Source organism: Diabrotica undecimpunctata, chromosome 3 (genome assembly GCF_040954645.1).
Source record: "Diabrotica undecimpunctata isolate CICGRU chromosome 3, icDiaUnde3, whole genome shotgun sequence".
Classification (NCBI taxonomy): domain Eukaryota; kingdom Metazoa; phylum Arthropoda; class Insecta; order Coleoptera; family Chrysomelidae; genus Diabrotica; species Diabrotica undecimpunctata.
Window position 1 is genome coordinate 173,152,565 of NC_092805.1, and position 21,745 is coordinate 173,174,309.

At 32.2% G+C, this 21,745-nt stretch overlaps 1 protein-coding gene across 2 annotated transcripts in view; it reads left to right on the forward strand.

The window, feature by feature from the left end:
* LOC140437842 (protein turtle homolog A-like) overlaps nt 1–21,745 on the forward strand; it is an 813,173-nt gene that overhangs the window by 109,100 nt on the left and 682,328 nt on the right. Inside the window, exon 1 of one of the 2 annotated variants that reach the window (XM_072527612.1) lies at nt 16,001–16,262. The exons of the other annotated variant lie outside the window; for it this stretch is intronic. The gene's annotated coding sequence lies outside the window, so the exon portion shown is untranslated. Of the gene's footprint in view, nt 1–16,000; nt 16,263–21,745 lie in introns of those variants that run through there. 2 annotated transcript variants of the gene reach the window in all.

Genomic DNA, 21,745 nt, shown 5'->3' on the forward strand with positions numbered 1-21,745 from the left:
TCTTTACCAGTAGGGCTTCATGAAGGCATCTTAAAAGTATGTATTGTCTACATTGAAACTTGAATTTATTTGATCTTCTTCTAAATATGCCTATCCTCTAGAGATGTTGGTGACTACATTGACCCATCTTGTTCTATTCACAGCAGCTCGAAATAGATCAGTTGACGTTAGGTGGCCGAAGTAAGCCAATTTTCTGTTTTTTATGGTGTTAATAATCTCTTCTTAGCTTCTGGAGAATAATTATGTTACCTGAGTGGTGTATATATGAGACACTCAACATACGTCGGTAGCACCACATTTGATACATTTATTTTAAAAAATAAAAATACGTAGACAATGTTTTTAGATAATTTTTTTAGATAGAATTTTTGCCGATTGACCATTTACCGGCTATTTCACACTAAGATATTAAATACAGCGTGTCAATTTTAAAACTTACAATGGGCTATATCTCACGATCAAAGGCTGATATCGAAAAATGCTTAAAACCGTTTCTAGGATAGTAAGAGGGAACTAAAATGACATGAAAGAGAACTCATCCCCATCAACCCCCTAGGCCTCTCCCACCACAACCAGAAAAGTTTAAATTGCAAACCTCTACTTGTAATACATCATTGAAAAGACTATAAAAAATGCTATCCAATGATATAAATAATAATCATACAGGATGAAGCAGTAATTCTGAAACTTTGGCTGAAATGCAAAATTTAATTTTGTTGAACTACAAATTTGTTAAAAATGTCAATTAAATGAATGTTCAAAGCGGATTCCGTTGTTTTGTAAACAATAATACAGCCCATTTTCAAATTCGGCACGAACTTTGGCAAATGTTGTTCTAGTAATAGCGCGACATGCTTGCATACCTAATTCTTTCTCGCAATTCCCCAAGTGACGCAGGTTGAGTTTTACAAACAACTGACTTGAGGTAACCCCACAGAAAAAGTCAAGTGGCGGTAAGTCTGGTGACCTCGGTGGCCACTCAATAGAATCTCTCCTTCCAATCCATTTGTTCGGATAATTAGTATCCAATCAGTGCCTTACTGGAGCTGCATAATAAAAGGAGGTGCTCCATCTTGTTGGAAGTACAGCAAATCTTCGTCTAGAACTAGGTTGATTTGATCGTCACATTGGTTCTTTAGTTAATGCACAATTAAAGGTTTGATGGTGTTTTCCAGCATATCGAAAAAAGTCATCATCATCATCATCCAGCCCCATTTTCACATCCATTGTTGGATATAGGCCTCCTCCAAACGTCTCCAGTTCTCTCTATCTCTAGCTGCTGCAATCCAGTTTGTTTCTATTCTCCTTAGGTCGTCGGTCCATCGGGTGGGTGGTCTGCCTCGACTTCGATTGTCGGCTCTTGGTCTTCACTCCAATAATCTCTTCGTCCATCTTCCGTCTTCCATTCTAGCAACATGTCCAGCCCACCTCCACTTTTGTTTATTGATTCGCAGTATAATATCGTCTACGCCAGTTCGTCGGCGTATCTCCTCATTTCTCACGCGATCTTTCAAGGTCAGGCCCAGCATTGATCTCTCCATTCGCCTTTGTGTTACCCTCAGTTTTTCGGCAGTAGCTTTCGTTAAAGTTAGGGTCTCTGCTCCGTAGGTAAGATGCATTGGTTAGATGCCTTCCTTTTCAGGTGAATTGGGGTATTTGTTTTAAAAATGTCTCTCATCCTTCCATATGCCGCCCATCCCAACGTGATTCGTCTATTTAGCTCGCAGGTTTGGTTGTCCTGGTTATTCTGATTTCATGACCCAAGTATGTGTATTTATCGATTAATTCTACCTTGTTGTTAATGATCTGTATCTCTTCGCTGGGAACCATATTGGTCATTATTTTGGTTTTCTCGAAATTCATCTCCAGCCCAAAAAAAAGTGTCACCACTTGAATTGCCTGGTATGAACAAGGGGTCAATTATAGCATCGCCTAATATTCCTGCTCAAACATTCAGTTTTTCAGAATACTGAGTGTGACCTTCTCTGAATCGATGCGGGTTCGTATCACTCCAGTACCAACAGTTTAGTTTATTTACATTAGCATTCAGCATAAAAGTACATTCATTAGTGAAACAAATATTTTTTAACATTCTCGGTTCAATGGGAATTCTTTCAGTCATGAGTTCACGAAACTCAATTTGTCGGTCTAGATCATCATCGTCTAGTTCTTGAAGAATTTGTGTTTTGTACGGGTAAAACTTACGTAATTTCGACACCTTTGTAACCGACTTATGTGAAAGTCCTGTCCCTTTTTTTACTTTGCATTGATCCCGTTTCTCTAAACTTTTCAACTAAATCGTGGACGTACACCTGATTTACATTTTTGTCCAGATGCCTTTCATGAAATATTTGAGCTGTTCGTAAATAACACTGGTTCTGGAAAGCAAATATGAAAAGGATTTCCATGCGTTCACGTATACTGTAAACCATCGTGACAACTACAGCTGAATGACAGTACCGATCGTAAAAATGATGAAAACTAATGACATTTAAAATTCTCAATTAAATTCTCTAATTAAATTTTCCATTTAAGCCAAAGTTTCACAATTATTGCTTCACCTGGTATAATTATTAATTATACCATTATATAGCATTTTTTATAGTCTTTTCAATGATGTATCCCAAGTAGGGGTTTGCAATTTAAACTTTTTTGGTTGTGGTGGGTGGGCCTAGGGGGTTGATGGGGATGAGTTCTCTTTCATGTCATTTTAGTTCCCTCTTACTATCCTAGAAACGGTTTCAAGCATTTTTCGATATCAGGTGTTGTTCGTGATATATAGCTAATTGTAAGTTTTAAAACTGACACACTGTATAACAAGATTATTTAATTTTCAATCATCAATAAAAATGTAATATGATGACAAGTATAAATGCGATGGTAATACGACTTTCGCCTCCGCAGCGCTTCGTTGTCGATAACAGTTTTTAGATAACGCGAATTATTTTTCAATGATACGTGTGGATTTAATAAATTGATTCAAGGAAAAGCTTTTATCGTAGGAAGTCACGTATTTATATTCTAATAATAGTAAGGTAAGACTTAGGTTATTACAAAATTCACAGAACGACAAATGCACGCACAGAGACATCACGAAAATAATTCAATTCAAAAAAAAAAACATATGAAATAACAACGCTGCTGGAATTGTGAAATTTTGAAACAAATAACAGTTTTAAAATTAGTATTTACCAATGAATCATCCTCTCTAATAAATTGTCAGAGTATAATTTGTTTTTTTTTTGTTTTATTTGTAGCATTATCTACTATTAAAAAAGTTTACTTTAACATTTTTTGACAACAAAAGCCAAACCGAGGTGTACGATATTTTTTTAGCCGGTCTCTTTATCGAGGACTTATCGTGATATAAAAATATCCAAAGTGCCTTTATGTACTCTTTTGAATAGCGTTAAAAAGGCCGAAAATACGACATTTTTCCAACAAATCCCAGTTTTTCATTATAAATTATGCAAAGAAATTAGGATGGATAAGTAAATCTTTTTTGAGAGAAAAATATAATTTTATAAAAAATCGACTGCAAAAAAGAAACTTTTTATGTATTTTACGATAATAAAATTCGTGTGTGATTATATGAAACAGCTCCAGCAACGATTTTCTTTTTTATTACTTATTTTGGTCTTATTGCGTGTTTTTGTAAAAAGTTTATATTGCTAGTTTGTATCTTTAGACGTTGCTTTCTTTTGGTGTTAATTTGCTTCATTTTTTTAATATTTCTTGAATTTTTTTTCTCTTCAACTTTGTTTGAAATGTTATCATATCTGATTTTGAAATCGTAGTTGGGTAATATTTTTTCCTTAGTTGTGGTTATGTATTTCTAAATTTCTTTACGACTAGTTCACTAGACTATTTTTAACTGATAAAACATCATAGCAACTTCACTTTTCCTACTGACAAAACTCTTTTCTGCCCGTGATTTCTCAGCGACAAAATTATGACAGATCCATCACGAAGGTGTCTGGTAATTCTATTGTTGTCAGTTTGACAAACGTCATTGGAGCGTACTCAATTTTGGACAGACATAATGCAACCAGACGAAAAATCAAGTGCCAGTCAGGTGACGAAATCAAAAGACTGGTTTCGGAAAATGTTCCATTGAACATGCAGAGGTCCAAAAACTCTATTTGGACCCAATTTTCAGAGTTCTTAAGAGTGAGTAATTTTACGCTTTAAAGATGTACTACCATAACTGAACTAGCAAAAATTCTCGAGGATTATGCCTTTAACATGAAAAAAGACAATGGCGAAGACTATATCTTTCAAATGTGCAAGATTGGTCAAAGACACCAAGCGGAGGCAGCTTCAAAGTTTTGAAGAAAATCGAAAACTCAGTTCAAAAGCATTATTCACTGAAGAACTATTAAAAATCATCCAAAGCTACGACGAGGAAATCCCCGATGGACCACAAAAAAAGTTTTTCCACCTTTGCTCATTTGAACTTGCTTGGAGAGGTAATGAGGTCGTAAACTGCAAGATTCACATTTTTCAGAAGGAATTTGATGTTATGGGAGAATTTACGGGCCGAATTAAATACAACAGTATTTTTTCCAAAACAAATCAAGGCGGTTCGAAACGTTTAGCAAGCAGCAAATAACTGGTAAGAAATTTATTAAATGAAAATTTATGCACAGTTAAATTATTTTTGAAATTAATGGAAAAAAGGGGACCAAAGATTTTATCAGACAGACTCTTTCTTACCGTTTTCCCTCGACTAGAAGGATGGATCTTGGTTCAAAAACTGTCCACTTGGAATCAACACCTTATCTAAGTGGACAAAAATGCCAGCTGAAAAAATTGGAATAGACACAAAAAAACATAAAATAACAAACCATTCTCATCGATCTTCAGCTGGTTCAGCCTTGTTCAAGCAAGATGTTTCTGAACAGGAGTTAATTAAATTAACGGGTCACTCAAATGCAAGTTCTACAACTACTTTAATTTATATCATTTATTTACAATATTTATTTCGGACTAAAAACTCGACTTCATGTTCAAAACTAACTGTCCCTTAAATAAAAGATTCCTCTATATTTATACTAAACAACCGTTAGACTAGAATTCCGGCGATTCCCTTCGAACAGATGAGAAGGTCACCCGGACTGGTTTTTATTCGACCTTCTTCTGGAAACTTCGAATCGTGGGAGACCCGTCAGGTATTACCTGGAGTTTCTGCCGGCTGGTGTATGATCTAGAAAAGACTTGAATGAGAAAGGATATTTACAGTTTAGATATTATGAATCATATATTTATCATAACAATATGGTGCACTAATTGTCTCATGAAATAGTCTTGTCAAATATCATTCGAGAGAAAATTATTTACATGCAAAATATTCTTCTGGTTTTATACAACTTTGTTGCCTTTTGACCATTTTCGCTTATAAAATTTTGACAAAATCACTCGACTGACGTCTCGTGATTTAATTGTCAAAATTTAATTCGCCAAAATTGCCAGGCAACAAACGTTCATACCAGTCGAAAATATTTCTGGCAAAATTTTCTCTCTTGTATTATTATATACGACAACATACAGTCAAGAAAATAAACAATTATTTAAAGGTAAAAAGAAAATGAGAAAACTAAAAGACTGTATCATCAATTAGCCTATATATGCACTGCTGAACGTAGACCTTTCGAAAACTTTTACACTTTTTCTATCTTGAGTTTCTTGCTTCCAATTCGTATTTCTATTAATAATAATATGATAATGTTCCTTTCATATTTATAACAATTTATTCTAACTTATTGTTCCTACCAAGGCTACCTGACCGAAAAAAAACAACATATTTTTAAATAAACAAATTCTAAATTTTTTGAATGTGTTTTACAATTTAACGACTCTATGAACAAACAAATAGTTTTTGCTGCAAGCTATATTTCATGTTGTTTGCACTACGTATCAATTTTTTTGGTTATCAATACAAGTTTTATTGCCCTTGTAAAATTTTATTGGCAAATGTTTTCACGTATGATCTGTTTAATTTTATATGTCAAACACTTGTTGCTGTTGAAGTTTTATATCGAATCGACACTTTTTGGTCTAGTAAGGAATATTTCTCACTTTCTTTTTAATTGTTTAGATAATAAGTAGGCGTCAAGTTCGTAGAGTTGTTAGCCGGAGACTTATAAAATCAGAATAAAAAATGAGAAATAATTTAATTTGATTTTGCAGTATGGTACATAAATATTTAGTTAAAGTTTGTTCTGTTTTCTATGTTCTATTTTCATCATTCAACTGATTACTGATTCAACTAAATATTTTGCATCTCTATTTAAAAATCAGACATGTAAAAGTAAGTAAAGTTCATTTAATTTTAGTGGGGCTTTAAAGCGCCTGACAAAAGTTCTGGTCCATGACAAGTGTCTGACACTTATTACAGTATTTTCAAAATAATATTCTACAAAATATGTATAAAAATCAGTTATGTAAATTTAAGTTAAATAGCTCTTATTTTTAGTTACCTTTCTCACCTGGTACCTGCCCAGGTGTCACTCAGCAAGTTTCATAAATACGCAGGTATTCAAAGCACACGAGACACTACTCAGACTCTAAGGTTTCATCTGTGTGAAAATAAGTTATGTCTGATCGCTCTGGGATCTTGGACTATAATATTCATGGTAAACATGTCAGAAGAAAACGATCAGTAAAAACAGTAAAAATAGCTATTAAAAAGGATATATAACATCAATACATAAAAAAACGATAAAACAATATACGCTTACCATAGAGACATATAAACAGATAAAAAATTTATAATAAAATAATTGCAGAAGCTAAAACTTGGGTAATAAATCATTGTACATTTAATATATTATGTTTAGAAATAGTTTTAGGAGATGACTCAAGAGGCTTATCGTACAGTATTCTTCGCCTTTCTTGGCAAAATAATCCATTTGTAAATAGAGATATTATAGTAACATCAACCTTCAGCAGGCTGTACTGAAAAGTAATAAAATAATTAACTGATGATGAATATAGGTACAGGGAAGCAGAAAACAATCTGAGTTCATAGCAAGACTCTTGTGTGTGTGTGGATCATTTCTTTACGTTGAAGTAAGTAATAGGGAAGAAGTTAATTCGGAAAGAAGTCTAAATGGATGATAAATAATTGACTAAATAAATATTTAATTACAAACCGAAAGGTAGAAGAAGTGCAGATATTTTGAAAAGATAAAGCAAGGTTTGACGCCGAAATAGATAACAAATACCTAATTCCTAGAATAGAAACAGAAGAATATTATACAGACAGAATATATTATATTACAGCTTGCAAGGAAAGTGGGAAAGTAAAGAAAATCGTTTAAAACTACATAAAAGGCAAGTAAAAATATTCAACAATTTGGTAGTCAAGAAAATAAAAAGTTATCGAAATAAAACAATCAACACATCTCTACAGAAGCTTAATATTATTCTGAAGCTATTTTCTTGTGGCATTTTAAAGTAATTACTATTTAAATGGGATTAAGCCACAATTAAAGGTTAATATTAAATAATCCATTTGTGAATATAATTGTGACTTATTCCTATTTAAATAGTAATTACTCTACAGAAGCTGTATTTGTATATTTGTTATGTTTTCGTGATCGTAGACGTCGTTATTTATACTTGTTTTAGAAAAATTTTATCTGCGATGTTCTACCAAAAAGATATATTTTTTATTTTTTTTTATAATTTAATACGTCCCTGTCAAAAATAAACTACAAAGAGGTAAAAAATACTTTGTAGTATGTCTTGACAGCTCTATTATGTGCGACTACCCAACCATAAATGGAAACACAAATATTAAAAAACCCTGTTACGAGTACGTTACCTCCGGCTATAATTACTGCCCGCAATTTGGTCGGCGTAATATTTGTAATCTTCTACTTTATATTACCTTCGGATTATGAAGTTTTTCTTCAAATATGGAGTTTTCATTTTGGTTTGGCTTAATAGGCTAATACTTTAATTATATTTTAATAAGGCCTTCTAAATTTATGATTATGATATGGTACGCTTTGTTTTTTTCTCACTTAAAGAAAGCTGAGAAAGACGTTTTCTTAAGCAGAAGTAATATTTTTTTGTAAAGTTTTTTCGAGTTGATCTGTCGCCTCTCAACATTGTCGTTGGTGGTATGATGAAGATTCCAATTTTACAAAAAATATTCGTGACCAATACTAATCACAATCTGTTCATGCAGTGTTTTAGTCTTTTCGTCTGGAATACATATACTTTTACGAAAATCTTTCTTTCATTGAGAACAAAAATGTATTGTAAAATATACAAAAAAACTTACAAAAACATAAAGCGAGACACTGACTTTAATGAAATTGACAGACAGTAAAAATTGATCTCTGATATCTCATGGTTTACTGTCATTAATATATAATTTGTTACATGGGCATATCGGTGGTGTTTTCAAAAAAGGTAAAGAGTTTTTTATGGTGTTATATTTTTATTATTTAAATCAGATTAAAATATATTTTATTTAGATTCTGTGTATCTTTTAAATCATTGACTGCGTTAGTGTTTTTTTTTATTTCTGTTGATTCGTATCTGCCTCTTCTTTTTGTTGTGCTAGGTTTTTAAAATGTTGATGTTTTCGAATTAAAATTGATGCTTCTTCTCATTCTCGTGCTTTGTCAGCGCAGGGATGGTGTTCTTGTCAAATTTATGAGAACGAAATCTGAACTAAAGCAGTTGACTGGTTTGCCCATTATAGACACCTTCACAGTTAGTACATGGTATCTCGTAAACATACCTCCTCAAATTGTATTAGGACTCCCTCCCATCTAATTTTTTCATGGACTATTTTTGGCATGGACAAATCTTGTTCTTTCCTTCTTAATCGCATCCACCAAATTTTACAAAAAAATATCTATATTTTTTTGTGTGATTGCTGTTTCTCTTTACAGGTCAATTATCATTACTGAAGTTATCACCTAACATCCGAATGCCACCTCTCACATCCACCTCAAATTAGATCCGCCCTCGTCTAAGCATCAAAAACGTCAAGCTATTGTCACAATGTTTACGTTGTAATAATTGACTGTGGGATTTAAACTAAGACGAAAATCTTAAAATTAGCTGAGTTCTAGGTAGATAAATACATACATAGATAGATAGATAGATAGATGGATAGATAGATAGATAGACAGATAGATAGTTTATTGGTAAGAAATTAATACAAAAGTATTTTTTATAAGTCAAAGATAAAAAAATATGTCAATATAGTCAATATACACATAAATATAAATGTAAAACATAGATACAGTATTTTAACTTGCCTAAATAGCCTCCTCATATGGCTAAGAACCATTTCTGAATCCTTTAAGTCGGCCAAATTCTGGTATAAGATTATTGTCGTGTTTGGTGGGATAATTGTGAAAATCTACATGCGCATTGTATTGGCTAAGATTTTGTTAAATGCGCAACAAACACTGCATAATGTATACACAAGATAAAGTTAAAATTTTAAAAGCTTTAAAAAAGTTTCTACAGTCTGCTCTATAACAGAGCCCAGAGATAATACGAAGAGACTTTCCATGTTGTGCAAACACTTTATCAATATGACAAGAGTGACTCCAGGAGAGAACAGCATATGTTAGATGAGAATGGGAATTAATATGATAAGCTGTTAAAATAGCTTCCTTGGAAGTCACTTTTACAAGGTTTCTGAAAAGGAAAAGTTGTCGGGAAAGTTTTTTCGACAGATTTACTATATGTTCTTCCCAGGTTAATACTGCATCCAAATGTATCCCCAGAAACTTCGCTTCAGTTGCACATTGTGGTAGAGCAACGTTTCCAACATCAGTGTTATTTCTTAAAGTAAAATTAACAGTTTCTAGGGATGTAAATACTTAATAAGCATATGTAGGAAATACTCATAGTGCAGTAAAAAAAATCAAACTAAAGTGTACTACCAAAAACTGTACACTTTTATATACACAATAATAATTATACACAATAATAATATCGACTACACAGCATTGCCAGTACTTAGCTAAAAAGAAGAAGAAATCTTAATAGTAGTTGTTTTTAATTGAATTAAAAAAAAAGAAGAATTTTTTTACATAAAGAATATACAATATATAGAAACAAGCAGTTCGTTCACACTATACCTATTATTATCTTCTCACTTTTTCACATTATGTTTTCAATTTTTAATCAACAACAATAAAATGATATTTTTCCCAAAACTTTCTAACTCATCCATATCGATATTTGAGAAATACCTAGTCGCGCCGTAAAATGATTTATAAACTCAATATTTAGGGCCGTCCAATCATTTTTCCTTTTGCATATGTTAAATGGTTTTCTTTTTATATTTACTGTTCCTTTCCTTAAGAATAATAGGGCGGCCCTCAATCTTTTAACCCTTATACCTTTTGGGAAATGATTTAGTACACGGGCTTGGGTATATAGTTGAATGGGTGCAAGTTTTCCGTCACGTGATCAATAACGTGCGATTGTTTAAAAATATAAAAGAAACTATTTTGATCAGTAGCGTTTATCATAAATTGGTAAAAGGATCTTTTTTTTTCACGTTTATAGCATTGGTAAGATTCTTGTTGATAAAATGTTTAAATAGAGGTAAGTAAGCAGTTAATGATGTTCTTGGAATACTGTGCGAAATCTCATTGAATTTTAGCCTTGCTCCTGTACGTGGGGCTCCACAGAAGTCGACCAGCGTTTCCCAGCTATTCGTGGGAATAATTATGCATACTCACCAACATGCAATTCAAGCACGGTGTATAAATGCCAAAAACCCGATCACTGTAAACCAACCCTATTTAAAGTACGTCAAAAAGATTAACCGCAACGTCGCTACATATAATGCTCGATCACTCTCTTCCGAGGAAAGATACGAAGAAATGAGGAAAAACTCTCAAAAGTGAATTTGGATGTTGTAGGTATCATTGAAGTTAGAAAAAAGGGAGAGAGTCGTAACACACTCCTGTCAGGCCTTTTAGTAGTATAAAGTAATACAAAGGAGAAGAGGAATCGACAGTCGGAGGCGTCAGTTTCTTTATTTACAAAAGAATTGCGTCAATTAACAATCAACAAAATTGTGTCAATTGACCAAATCTCAACAGGGTGGTCTACTTAAATATATTTCAAAATACTCAAGATATATCCTAGAGATTATTAAAGTATACGTTCCTACTACACGACATCCAGACGAAGAAGTAAAAATATTCTACGATCAAATATCCTGTGCAATCAAAGAAAGTCCTGGTCACTTCTTAATAATAGGTTGCGATTTCAATGCCAAAATAAGCACTAAGGAAGACCTCTCTGAAATAAAATCAGGAAATTTTGGAGGTAAAGGCAGAAATGATGATTGATGTTTTCCCTTTTGGAAAACAAGCTCTATCAAATGAACAGCTTCTTTATAAAGAAAAAAACACAGAACATGGACATGTGAAAGCCCCGATGGAAACACAAGGAACGAAATCGACCATTTCTTAACAACCAAAAAGATAATTAGTTAAAGACGTAAATGTGTTAAACCCATAGACATATAATTCAAGACAGACTGATCGTTGCAATACCAGCCCATTCCCCAATAAGACAGAGAAAACTGAAGCAAAGCAGTCCTTGCATCTCTGTCTAATTTGCCAGGTTTATTTGACTACGTGACCTAAATGACCAATGAGAAGGTTACGTGGTCGATAAACTTGGCTCATTAGATAGAGATGCAGGGATTGCTTTGCGTCAGTTTTCTCTGTCGTAATGGTAGAACGCGACTGTATTACAGCAGTCAGTCAATCCTGTATTATATATCTATGGTTAAATCAGTTTATTGCAAGAAGTGATCATAGGTTATTAAGAGAAAAAATAACGATATATTATAATATTAGAGCTATATAGGATATCATAAGATCAGATTTAATGCCCGATATAATAAAATCAGGAATCAAAGAGGCTATGAAGAAAATAAAAACTAATCCCAGGTGAAGATGGAATAGTGCCAAAAGCACTAAAATTTTGATGAGATATATTACTTAATAAAATTAAACTACTTTTCAATATCTGAAGCTGCACTAAATAGTCAGCCAGCTGTTAGTTTTAAGGTTTATAAGTTTATAACGTTAGTTAATTGAATTGAATTTAATTTAAATGTAATCTGCGACAAAACAAATACTACTTACCTGCCAGATACAAGAAACCTCTATAAACTAAAGTACTTCTGAGAATCAAATGCACACTTAAAGAATACATTCACTCTTTTTTCGAGGCTTTTCACTACACAAAATAATAGTAGCCATTTGATAACAAGTAGCTGTATAACTAAATTAGAGCCATTTGCAAAGTATCCGTTTAAAAGGACAGTGGACTTATTTGGGTTAATTTTAGAAGAGAGACTATTAAAAGTTGTAAGGCTTTTAAGTATTTAGTCACGAACAAAGCCTTTTAAACAAGCCACAAAAGCACTCGATGGACTAATATGGAACAACACTCTTTCCAAACAGAACAAAAAAAAAGGATCTTTCTGAGAATAGTGATATGTATAGTGATAATATTACACTATATGGGGCGAAAGTATGGCCAAGGACAACATTAATAAAAAATAAAATAAAAACAGTTGAACTGGACTTTATTAGAAGATGTCTACAAATCACTAGAGCGGTTAAAATAAGAACAGAGGAAATATGGAACAGAATGGAAGTAGAATACTCAATAACAAAAAGTTGGAAAACAGAGCTATGCTGTGATACGGGTATGTACAAAGAATGCCAGAGCATAGGTAACAGAAAAGAATATTTAACTAGGATTCGCCGGGAAGAAGACGAAGACCTGCTACAAGAGCTACAAGATGAAAGACATACATAGGAAATGCCATGACAAATAGAGACCTTACAGAAGGTGACTGATAGATAGTTCATTTGACTATAAGTTACAACAAGGTTTATAGCAAGTCAAAAAGTACAAAATTATAAATATAAAACATTACAAAAAATGCAACAATACATTAAAAACTGTTTAAAACATTAAAATATATTAAACGTACAATATAGACATCGTTATAAAATTAAAATAATATTAAATTTGGTTATGTTGCAGCTTGGGCATTCACAGATACACTCTGGTAATATTCACCTAATGTATAAGGACACATGGTCACTAGGTACTCCTTAACGTGGTTTTTAAAAGCTGTAGTTGAAATAATGTTTTTAAATTTTTGAGGAAGTTGATTATACAGTAGTAAACTACAGACAGTAGATGACTTCCTACTTATTTCTAAATTATCGATAGGGTACTACAAACTGTCTCTTATATCTTGTGTTGTGTGAGTGAATATCACTGTTACATAAATAAGTTCTTTTATTTTTATGAATTAGTATCAATAATTCCAAAATGTAAATTCCATACACTGTTAATATATTTAAATCTCTAAATAGGTTTTTACAAGACCAACCATACGGAACACCTGCAATAATCTCACTAGACGCTTTTGGGCCTTGAAAACGTCTTTTATACAAGGAGAGCCACCCCAGACAGTTATACCGTAACTCATTGTCGATTGTACTATAGCAAAATAAAAAAGACGAAGATGTTACAGACTAAGTAGTAAGTATTTTCCAATTTCTCAAATGATTTAGAATTGAGTTTGTAACCTCGGAAACCTTTTTTTGGATGGTGCTAGAAAGGTCACCAATGGAGACACTGCGGACGGCAGCCAGATGGTTGGCGGAGAGCGAATCGTGGGTTCGAAACTAGCTTTTGGAACCGGGAATGGGTCCAATGGAGGAAATAAGTAAAGATAGTACAGGATAAGATATATTAGAAAAGATACGAAAATAAGCAGAAAGATAGATGGGTAAAATTACCAAAGATAAGATAAGATAGGAACAGGGCGCCACTTATTTTTTTGGGGTTTAAGTAGAATATTAAGAAACCTTAGAAAAGAAAAAATATAATTAAACATATTTTGGTTCTAGGACCAAATCCAAGGAAAGATACCAACAGTTAATTATTAAATAATTTTGGTCAACACACTACATAAACAACTAATAAATATATTAGGTGGACTCCGTCCACCTACTCTTACCTACGAAACTTAATCAGCCTGATCTTTCTCCTGGTCAAAGGTATAGTAATAATTGAAGGTAAAAAGCAAATATTCAGAGTTATTGTTATATTAGGAAACTTGTTATGAGTCGACAAATAAAATTCATATATAAAACAAAAACAATATATTCAATAACACAATGATGTAGGCAGCTGTAGGTACACTAAGTAATCAAAATACACCATCAATTATTAAATGGTGGTATACATATAAAAAATTAAACAGTATTATGATTGATAAATACCTTTACAAATACAATATAATTAATTCATACACAAAATAAAATTATCAGCGAAGAGAGTCTGATTAAAGAAAGTCACTCTGTGCTGTTTAATGGGCATATCTCGAGATACTGGGTATAGTAAATAAAAAAATGAATAACAAATAACACAAAGTTAATTAAAGTTAAATTCAAAGAATATGACAAGATTACAGAAATAAAAATTTAACCAACCCGCACTGGTTATAGGATTATAGAAGAATTAAATGTAATTATTATTTATTAGAATTTCTTAGTAGCTGATGGAAAGTTCGTAAGAAAATATTGAATGTTCTTTAAATTAAATGCAAAAATCAGTAGTTACTCTTAACTACAGGTGAAGACATGGATGAACGTAGATTCGCCCAGATAATTAAAGATACTATGATTACTTACAGTAAATCTTGATGACTGATACACTGCAATGAAGTTATACACTATATATCACTGCAATGAAGTTGTACACTATATAGTTATACACAAGAAAATGCACAGAGACGGTAAGGTAACGAGCGTCCTTTCTTCTAAGATCGCCAAACTAGAAGTTTCTTCCTTCTCTAAAAATTTAAGAAACTACCCAAGAAAGGTGGGATATCTCCCACTCAAAAACGATAGGACGACTTTATTTCTAAGAAGGTAAAAAGTTTCTAACGGTATCGAAAATAACGGTACTCTTCTAGCTAGGAACATGATGAAAGATAGATCCTTTCGGATTAAGTTCTCTCAGAAAATTCTTATAACGTGCCTTCGACGATATTTACCAAAAAGAAATCGCCTGAAACCGGAAAGAATTAACCGAGGATTAACGAGGATAATAAGTAAATTCCGTATTTTGAGATAGTCGGTAAATTCCAATAAAATTTCCTAATGGTCAACACGACCAACCGCGTATATATTATTTGCAAATACGACCATGGGCGTATCAGCAACGGAGGTAAAGGGATTAGAAATAATTTAATATATTAACTATAAAAAAATGTTACAAGTTTTTTATACACATTCCAACAATGAGCTTTAAAAGATAGCCATTTTAAACAAAAAGCCAAAAAAGAAGAAGAAGAAGAAGGAAAATTATATTACTTCGTACAGTGAGACATCCTAGTCTCTAAAATGATATCGTCGAGATGTATTACGCGGTTACTATCTTAGTCTTCTACTCTATTATACTAGCAAGTAGAACAGTGTGGAAAATATACTTAAAGCTGAATTTTGGGCAATTTCTGTTTCCATAATAATATTTCTTGTTGTTGAACCGCCATCTTTGTGTCTTGGAGGCCATTTTATTATATCATGCTTTTGTAGCATAATATTTTATAGATTGATACTTGTAAGAGTAAAAATCCAAAGAAAGAAACGACCCAACGAAAGAAACTTGTGTGGATTGCTCCAGGGAACAACATTAATTCAACTGCACGCATCATTACGCTGTGTTTTCGTTTATTCGCCGACTGCCGGTCGGAGGATGTAAAAACATTCCCGAAACTGCGTGTTTATAGATGACGAATTAATTTCTTGTGCATTTTTCAAGTTCGTAACAGGCCATTTATCATTGCTTCGTACTAATGACCCAATTGTCAAGTGCTCCTGTACTAACGTTAGAGCCGCTCTCCCTGCCGCTGCTCTTTGCAGGAGCGCGCGATCAATACGCTTCGCGACGGTTCGGTAGTCACTCCTCGTTACGGCAGTTTATCAGTTCGGCAACGGAGTGCTAGTCAAAAATTACCAAGTAAAACAAAGAATTCCCTAGAAATGTGCGGTTATGTTTTATGTCATTATTGCGAGAATGTCACTCTAGGAGTTGTCACTTGCCGATAATTTATTATTAAAAAGCCGCCGAGCGTTGTGTACGGTGCCGGGAGTATGTGAGGTGTTGTGTTGTTTTGGAATAACCTTAGTACACCTTGGCGCTCGAGAAGATTGCGGATTGAGGTAGGATGTGTGGTGTTGTTTGTTGTTTTGTGTGTGGCTTGGCGTTTTTGTTAACTGTGCCAGATTTTCACGGGATTTTCTCAGAAAAATCACAAAATTCGACGTGGTTTTGGTATTTTATTTGGTATTTTATTGAATCGTAAGTTGTTTTTAAGTTTTGACAACAATTTCAACGCACCCGATGTTTGTTTTGAGGATCTTATTAGGAAAATTTTTTGCCTAAGTTAAAATATATAGTAAATAAAAAACATATATATATAAAAATGCTTCTTTATGTTATAGTTAGAAAAAACAACTAAAGCGAAACAATTATTATTAAATCCAAAAATAAAGTATTTTTGTTACGATTTTTATTAATATTAATAAAATTACTGGAAATTACTTGAGAATAAATTTTTGCTACACTTTTCTGGGACGACTTTAGTTGAAGATTCTGTATTTGATTTTTCAGAAAATCTCTGGTTTGGAATAAACGCAAATGCAAAATGAATCTTCGTATCTTGATTTACTTACCCGCCAAAAATGGTATCTTCTTTTTTCATTGCTAGTAATTAGATTCTATTACATTTTACCGAAAAAAATTCCAACGTAATTTGTTTTGGTTAATAAACTGGGTGTAGATTTAATTTTCCTTTTTTTACTGCCCATTTTTGAAAAAGTATTCTTTAATCTTTCCATTGCATCCGATGTCAAATTCTTAATTTTAAATGTAAGATTTATGTTTATTTGTTGTAAATTTTTTCTTTTTTCTAATCAATTTGGCTTATTAGATTGCAGATTAATACCTTTACTACTGGTTTATTTGATCTTTGGTGGTCAGTTGACATTTCTTCTACCGCTTGATGATTTGTTTGTGATTATTTTGAGTACTCTGGTCTCCTCTAATCTACTGATGTAATTATTTTATATATGTTACATTGTTTTCTTTTGTCTCCACTCTTCTTTCGGTCCTTGAGCGTATTTCCATTAATTCTTGTTAGTATTGTCATGTCCGCTATTTCCAATAGATTTTGTATTGTCGCTGTCCGGTCATTATTGGTATTATACCGGTTTTATAGATTTTTGATTTCATCTATATAAATATATCGGTTACTTCTGTCACTTTTCTCTCCAGCTCTTCATAGCTGGACAGTATAATCCCTAGGTATTTTGTTTACATTATATTAAAGTTGACTTCTCATATTAAATTCTTTTGCTATTGAGTTGAATGTGTAGACTAGTATTTGTAGACTATTTATATTTGGGCTATTAATATTGAATCTTCTGCTTAATAAGGTGTAACTTTTTGTTTATATCTTCTTCTTTTGATAGATCTTTTAATTACATCGTTTATGATTAAATGAATTTCCCCAGGACTATCCCGTTTACTATGTCTTCACTCCCGTTGTTTTTGTTATATATTTTCAATAGGTTTTATGATATTTAAAAGAACCTCTCTATTATGGAATAGATGCATTATATTTTGAAGCCTTACTCTATCAAATGCCTCCTTTCAGTCGATCAGAAATGGAAACGCTGATATATTACCCTCAGAAATTTACTTTGTGACGAATATTGCATATGTATACTAATCTTTCAGTACGAAAACTTTGTTGGTCTGCTAAGATTATCTTCTAATTCGTTCTTGTAAAATTTTGGTCGAAACTTTGAAGGTGAACCAGATTGGGTCCCGAATAATATTTCCAATTCTTTGTATTGTTTTTAGAGATAACCTTCACTTATGGGAGCTAAGAAAGGTCTTTAAAGAAAATAATAATACTGCTCTTGGTAAAGACAATTATCCTTTAATCTCTAATCTGACAAACGAACTCACAATTCATCTATTTAATATACTAAATAATATTTGACATAAAAAGAACCACCAATTCCAGAGAGTTGGAAAGAATATATATAAGAAAACCTGACAAACGAAATGATCATCAAAATTCATATCGCCCAATGTCTTGTGTTCTTGAAAATCTGGAAAGACTTATGATTAGAATTTAATGACATTCTCCCAACTCCCAATTGATGTCGTAAATTTAAATCTACCCAAGATGCTGTAATTGCTCTAGTAACAGCAGTGTAAGTCAACTTTACGTTAAATTTATCCACTGCAGCCGTATTTCTGGATATGCTTTTGAAAACTTAAATTTGAATATCCTTGAACAAAACTGATTGTCAGTCGGAGTACTAATTGCTACTGAAAACCTTATACTCAGAGAAATTGATTATTGAGTAATATAAAAATGAATGAGAAAATTTTATCTCCTCTCGACTGTCGAATGAAGGTAGTATTTTAGGTATACTTTTATACATTTTAATATAGATTTAGAAGAGATTGTACGAAATACCGCAAAAATACTTTAATTCGCAGAAGATATTGTCCTTTATTCAAGAGATAAATCAATTGACCTTTCGAAAAATAATTTAACATCATCTAATTCATTAGTACATGCATATTATGAGTCAAATGGATTAACGGTATCAAAATCTAAAACAGAAATCTGCTTATTTCCTAGAAAAATTTTCTAGAATTCCAGAATAATATATAAATTGTGTTCTATTTAAATTTCTAATTAAAAGCTGTGTTAGATATCTTGGAACTTATTTGGACAGAAATATTTTGTGAAAAGATCATATACAGCATATCATCAAAACAACCGAAACTGCTATGAATCTAAGGGACTTTTGTGAAACAAACTGGAGTGCAGATAAAACATTATTTTAATGTTTTATCGATCTTTGATACTACCAATTTTTTATTATAACTGTCAATTATACAGAAACACATCGAACATACAATCTTACACATCATCTCGGTATTTTAAATCTACACTAATCAACGTAATATAATTTGAATCAATTGAATTTACGGAGACAGTATCTCACCGATAAATATGTAGTTCTTACCATAAGAAATTTTTAAAGATATACACGATTTAGGTATCCTAGATTTGATTAAAAGATATTTGTTTAAGAAAAAATATCCGCTTTCGGCAAAAAGCTACAGAAATTTTTCAAAATATAAAGAGGTTTAATATAAGAGTCACCAGTTTATATTGAAAAGCCTCATGTATCTTATATACTGAAAAGTACCACAGTTTTCAATATAAGTCAAGACAGAGTTTTTTAATAATGTTCCTGGTCCCATGTTTAATGCAGAAATTCAGAAGATAGCCTAATTATTATTTTATATTTACAGATGGTTCGAAAAAAGGAAATAATACTAGATAGGCAGTATATCAACATAATTCAGGACACCAGTATAAATATAAGTTACCTGATAGTCTTCTACTTTATTTTTATCTTTGGTTGCTTTAATTTCTTCGTCTTCGGCTGTATAAGTCATTATCTTTGTTTTATTATAGCTCATTTTTACTCCTAATTTTCTTGCTTTCCCATCTACGTTCCATCTGTAACTCTAGGTGCTATCATCTCTTCAAGATCGTTGGTATTTTCTGCAATAAATGCAATATCATCTGCATATTGTAAGTAGTAGTTCAAACGTTCTATATTTATGTTAAGACCTTTCTTTTTTTAGTTAACTATTTTAAATACCTCTTATAATGTGTTTGAGTTAATTATTTTGAGCACATCGTGTCTTCTTATCTGATTGCTCGGTTGATTTTTATTGGTTTTTTGTCTGCATATATTCTGATTCTTGCCGTTGCTTTCTCATAAATATTTAATAATGAATTTGTGTATCTTGGTGTATTCTTCTTCCCTCTAAATTCTTTATTGCACAATGTTCTATAATGTCGAACGATTTTTCAAAGTCAATAAAAGCGATATGCAATGGTACTAGATACTCATTTAATTTATTTTTCTATTTCTCTATCAGTCATGTTTTACCGTGTCAACAGCTTTGTTCTAATCGATGATCCAAGCCTAAACATCGATTAAAACTTGCATATTTCAACCGGAATACACTCTATTACCAAGTTTTGTCTTTTTTTAATGTATACGCTAGTAGCAACATTCAACTCACATCTTACTACATTTTTAACCGAAAATTCGATACAACTTCAATGTTTTGTATTATTTTATTTCGTTTTTCCCGAACTTCACATTATATTACAATTTTTCCAATAAATTTAAATTTACTAGCGAATTTTATTTTTAGAAAATTCAATTCGGTGTGAGTTTTCAATTCGGCTGAGTTAACCGGCAAACCGAGAAACCAATTTGCAGAAAACTATTTTGATAGCTAACTGAAGCTAAGAGATTCCAATATATTGCTTTTCTTGTACAATTAGGAATGTTTATTATTTTTCTATTTATTCTCGGTATTAGACAATACATGATTAGTTTCACAATAAAAACTATCTCTCTAATGTGTTTTGTGAGGTGATAACTATTACTGATCTTTAGGAGACACCATAAATTATAATAATAACATTTATTTAATAAAATCCAGGATGCGTTTCGACATCACCGTCATCATAAGATTTATAAATCAGGAGAAACTAAATGGGGTCTAATTTAAAGAGAAATGGAACTTCTGGTAAACTAATGGTTTGTAATGTGATGTGTGATGTTTAAAGTCAGCGTGCTTTAGGCATAATTCAAATGCCTCATATTTGATGCCAAAACTCAAAATCGAAATATCAGGCTATAGGTTTTGAAGATTAGGCTCTAGCAATGAAAATTCAATAAGTCATAAAAAATTGCAAAAATCACAAAACGTTTATTTACTTAACACCTTTATAAAAACTTACTTTATTTGCGGCAAAACACAAAAATTACATACAAGAGCTGCACTCTTGACTGTTAAAAGGCATTTTGATTTTTGTCGACAGTGCACTCCGAGAAAAAATATTTATTTTTTACAGAAAATAATAATTCTAGACCCAGCAACCTAATCTACACTACAATTGTGAAAAACAAACTTGCCATAATAATAATAATATAGTTATTAGGTACATATCTACTTAGAAAATTATAACGAGGTAGGACGAAGGATCTCACAGGTAGTCTCCGAATGTAGCAACAAAAAATCTCTAGAATTGTACCTATTAGTTATTATTTTAAAGAAATATTTTTATTCTGAATCACTTCCTGTTGTTAATTCACTATCACTACTCTCTTCTCCTGGAGTAATGATAATGGGCTCGATACGAACATCAACACGCGTGTCTACGTCCCACATTTTATCTTCTTCTTTCTGTGTATGTTTAATGCATGACTGCCAGTTGGAAGCGGTTATATTTTGTATGGCTTGGTCTAATAATAATTTGACATCTTTTAATTTAAAGGTTGTATTCTTTTGCGCTACCTCATTTTTTATTTGTGCCCATATTAGCTCGATGGGATTCAATTCACAATGATACGGTGGAGTTCTTAATACGGTGATGCCATGCTCGCGTGCCATTTCGTCTACTGAAATCTGATGTATGAACTTTTATGTTCGCGCACTATATCAAGTAATTGAACCTTTATTATGGATTCATCAAAATCTATATTTTTACTTCTTAACCAATCTATTATATCTGCCTTTCGAG